The sequence below is a fragment of the Citrus sinensis genome, chromosome 9 (assembly GCF_022201045.2).
Source record: "Citrus sinensis cultivar Valencia sweet orange chromosome 9, DVS_A1.0, whole genome shotgun sequence".
NCBI lineage: Eukaryota > Viridiplantae > Streptophyta > Magnoliopsida > Sapindales > Rutaceae > Citrus > Citrus sinensis.
Window position 1 is genome coordinate 13,315,850 of NC_068564.1, and position 4,841 is coordinate 13,320,690.

At 36.6% G+C, this 4,841-nt stretch overlaps 1 non-coding gene across 1 annotated transcript; it reads right to left on the reverse strand.

Moving 5' to 3' along the window:
- Nucleotides 1–360: 360 nt before the first annotated feature.
- Nucleotides 361–467, reverse strand: LOC127900205 (small nucleolar RNA R71). The gene has a single exon (XR_008052214.1). It is a non-coding gene; the product is annotated as a small nucleolar RNA R71 (small nucleolar RNA).
- Nucleotides 468–4,841: the final 4,374 nt, after the last annotated feature.

Sequence of the window (4,841 nt, forward strand, 5' to 3'; positions counted from 1 at the left end):
ATTCGAGACTATGCAGTGTTGACTCCTCAAGCCATACATCCAGGAATAGTTAGACCTGACGTTCAAGCTGACAATTTTAAGCGCAAGCCAGTGATTCTTCAGATCCTGCAAATAATGGGGCAATTCAATGGGCTGCCATTCTAAGATCCTTATCTACATCTTAAGCTATTTTTGGAAGTGAGTGATGTTTTTAAGATTGGTGGAGCATCACAGGAAGCAATGAGATTCAGATTTTTCCTGTTTTCTTTAAGAGATCGAGCAAGAGCATGGTTGAATTCTCTACCACCAGATTCCATCACTGCATGGAATGACTTGGCTGACAAATTTTTAATGAAATACTTCCTGCCAACCAAAAATAGAAAATTGAGGAACGAGATTAAATCTTTCCATCAACTTGAAGATGAGAGCTTGTATGATGCATGGGAAAGATTTAAGGAGTTACTTAGAAAATATCATCATCATGGTATTCCTTATTGTATGCAGTTGGAAACTTTCTACAATGGTCTTAACCCAAACATTAGATTGATGGTGGACGCTCAGCAAATGGGGCCTTGTTATCTAAGTCTTACAATAAGGTTTATGGAATTTTGGAAAGGATTGCTAACAACAATTATTAGTGGCCGTCAACTAAATAAGCTGTAGTAAGAGGAATAGCAGGGGTTCATAATATAGATGCTTTGACAGCATTGTCAGTCTAAGTTACTTCTTTAACAAATATGGTGAAGGATATGACTACTGCTCCAGCAACTGTCAACCAAGTTACCGAGGTCTCTTATGTTTATTGTGGAGAAGGACATTTATTTAGGAATCCAGTTTCAGTCAATTATGTGGGCAGCTTCAATAGACAGATTCAGGACAATCTATATTCAAATACTTACAACCTTGGATGGAGAGAGCACCCGAAATTTTCATGGAGTTATCAGAACTAGATTGCTGCAACACCACCCAGTGGACAGAAAAGACCTGCTCAACCATCTGGATTTTATCAACAAAATCAAGAGTTATGCTGCATCCTTGGGAAACCTAGAAAATCAAATTGGACAGCTTGCTATAGCATTAAGCAACAGACCTCAGGGCAATTTACCCAGCAACACAAAGGACCCAAGAAAAGAAGGGAAAGAGCACTACAAAGTGATTAACTTGAGATTTGGAAAAGATGTTCATAGTCCAGTTGGTGTACTAAAAAGAAGAGTTGAATCCACTTCAATCCAGAGAGAAACTCAAATTCAAGAAGAGTCACAATCCTTCACTTCACAACACACTGGCAAGAGCAGCCAAGCTACAGCATCTGCCAAAAATGATGATCCAACACCGGTGGATAACGAGGCTGCAACACCAACCCAGAACATGGAAAAAGAGAAGTAGTCTGCATAATCTGTTGCAGCACAACAGTTTTGACATCCACCACATTTTCCTCAAACGTTTTAGAAGTAAAAACAAGACAATCAGTTCAGCAAAATCTTAGGAGTGCTGAAACAGCTACATATCAATATCCCTTTTGTGGAAGCTCTAGAGCAAATGCCAAACTATGCGAAATTTTTAAAGAATATTTTGACAAAGAAAAAAAGACCTTGAGAATTTGAAATAGTTACTCTAACAAAGGAGTGCAACTGAATGCTTCAGAGTAAGATACCGCAGAAAATGAAGGATCTAGGAAGCTTTACAATCCCATGCTCTATAGGCACTAAATACCATGGCAAAGTACTTTGTGATCTGGAGGCTAGCATTAATCTCATGCCTTTATCAGTGTTTAAGCAATTAGGAGTTGGTGAATGTAAACCAACAACAATGACTTTACAACTTGGTGATAGATCTCGTGCCTATCCAAAAAGAAAATTTGAAGATGCGTTGGTGAAGGTGGATAGATTTATTTTTCCAGTGGATTTCATTGTGCTAGACTTTGAGGCAAATAAAGAAGTGCCAATCCTTCTAGAGAAACCTTTCTTAGCCACGGGAAAGACTTTAACTAATGTTCAAAAAGGAGAATTAACTATGAGGGTGAATGACCAGCAAGTTACATTCAATATGCTGGATGCCATGAAGAGTCCCGATGAGATTGAAGATTGTAATTTTATCAGTGTTGTGGACTTTATTGTAGTAAAGAAATTATATAGTTGCGACAGTAAGGAAGAAATCAATGATGTAACATTTGAAGAACTGGATGATGAAGATCGTGGAGCAGCTAACATAGCATGGTCAGGGGAGAAGCAACCCTTCAAAATTGACGAGCAAATCCAACAAAGGGAACTCACTCCAGACCAATAAGAATTCAAGGTTAATGGGCCGAGAGTAGAGCACTATATGGGAGCTAATGTGAACAACCTACAGAAGGATCAATTTTTTAACGATCCAGGTTGAGCAAACCAGAAAGGTCAAGCTGAAGAACCTAAAATTAAGCGCTAATTGGGAGACAAACCAATAAAGGAAGTTGTTTCAAGTTTTTAAGGCATTGAATTTAGTTTTTAAATTATATAATTTTTCTTTTTGTTATTTTAAATGTGCATATAATTTTTATGTCTTTGTGTTAAATCATAGTAAGTAAAAAAAATTATGAAAAAAAGAGCAAGAAGGAATTGTTGGAGCATCACTTACAACATGACATATAACAGAAGATTCTCAAACAACAAAGGCATTTCTTGCTTTACGATAAGGAGCATTTGAGAAGTGGATCAAATAAGAAGTGACCATTTATAGCCTGTGCTGCAGCAGTGCTTCCAGTAACAGGGGAGTACCCCCTACCCGTCATTTTATTTTACTTCTTTTTTAAAAACTTCACTTTCATTTAGTTTTAATTTTCTGATTCATTCTGAAGGTTCTTTTATTTAGTGTATGCATGTGTGGTTTGTGTTGTTTTCTTTTGTGTGCTTGTGAGGACACAACACCTCTCAAGTTTGGGGGGTTGTGTTTCTGAGTGCATGTGTTTATGCTCGTGTTGTGTGTTGTGTAAACCTTTGTTATCTAGTATTTGTGTATGGATTTGAAAACCTAATGAAGATAAATTGAGTGTTATTCAGTATTTATGACAATGCTAAGTAGGGATAGTTATAGATGGAGGTTGAAATTTTGTCTCGACACTTAGACTTTGATTAAGTTTTATGAGAATGCTCTAGCAGAGCTAGGAAAACCAAAAAGAGCAGAAAACATCTCTTGTTGTCAATAACCTTACAACAAGAGATTAACCCAATCTCTTTATCCCAAGTGTATCCCAACACTTATAATCACTCAAAACAAAAGATTTCAAAGTTGTTTTGCCTCTCACAATATATAAGATTACACAATTATGCTTAATATGTGAATAGATGAAGCAAAAATGTGTTCTAAGCTCTGTGAAGATTGTATTCTCGAATATTAGCTCAATGGTCGTGTTGTGATCAAACTTCTTTGAATTTGAATGAGCTTATTTATATCTGGAGCTGAAAATCTAGCCGTTACAAACTGTCAGTCAGAAAATGGTTCGCCGTTAACCATAAACGGTTAGCCGTTTAGGTTGGTAAAAAGTTACCGTTGGGCCAAATTTCAAATAAACGGTGTGCCGTTAAGGGTTATCCTTTCGCCGTTAAATTCCAGAAACCTGCAAGATGAATATCAGTTATCCGTTTAAAGTAAACGGTTAAGGATTTGCATGAAGTGACTTCTCTGGATATTATCGGTTGACTGTTTGTAATAAACGGTTCGCCGTTTGTTTCCAGTACCCTGCAAAACAATTTAGCCTTATCCGGTTTTGTTAATCAGTGTCAGAGGAGGACAACCTTCAATTCTGGATGTTATCGGTTAACCGTTTAAATAAACGGTTCACTGTTAAGTTCCAGTAGCCTTCCCATCTTTTGTGTTTTTCGTTTTTCATAAACGGTTAGAGCTTAGGCAATAGAATGCTCTCTGGTGTTAATCGGTTAACCGTTTTAAATAAACGGTTCACCGTTTATATCCAGAATTACGTTTTAAACCAGATTTTGCAGAGAATCTTTTTCTAATTTGAAAGTCCATCTTTTATGAAAAAATGAATGGAATGATTATTAAGGCTTTCGTTTATTAAGGAATAGCTCCAACATTTTAATCAAAAAAACCATTTAAAGTTTGTTATCGTCAAAATCAATATTATTAATATATTTATGTTAACAATCTCCCCCTTTTTGACGATGACAAACTTCATTCAATATTTAGCTCCCCCTTAATATGTGCTCCCCCTAAATGTATGGCCAAATTAAGAAATGTCCAATAAAAAGATTTTTGCTCAAGAAAACATTTTTAAATTCATTTTAAATCTCCCAATTATCTCCCCCTTCATCATCAAAAGGAAAAGAGAGAAAGGAAAAAGAAAAAATGCAAATCCGTTAATGAAGTTACCCGGTTTTGGCGAGCGAAAATTTTGGCAGAGTTTCCCCGTAAAAATGAGCAAAACCACTAATACAAAATGAGATTAAAACACTTCCAAAATAGATTAACACCAACTTCATCTTTCAACAACCCAACAACGCCATGAACGAACAAACCAACACTTCAATATCCAATAAACCATAAATTTCATCAACCAATAACCAAGTCATCCAACATCAAGAACATCACAAGAATATATCATCAAAATCCAGAAAAAAAAAAGCATATAGATGTAACAGTGTATATCAAACTATAAATGGCAGCACGCAAACAACCAAAATATGAAATGTATGTGTGAAAACAGAACCCAGAAACTATGGAGGTGGAGAAGATGTGCTCCCCGGATCATAGCCGAAATAGCGGAGAAGAGTGCGTTGTCCAGCGATAAGCTCAAGCTGCTGATCAATGCTCTGCTGCTGGAAGGTCTGAAAGTCAGAACGAAGCTGCTGCTGGTCACGGGAAACAGT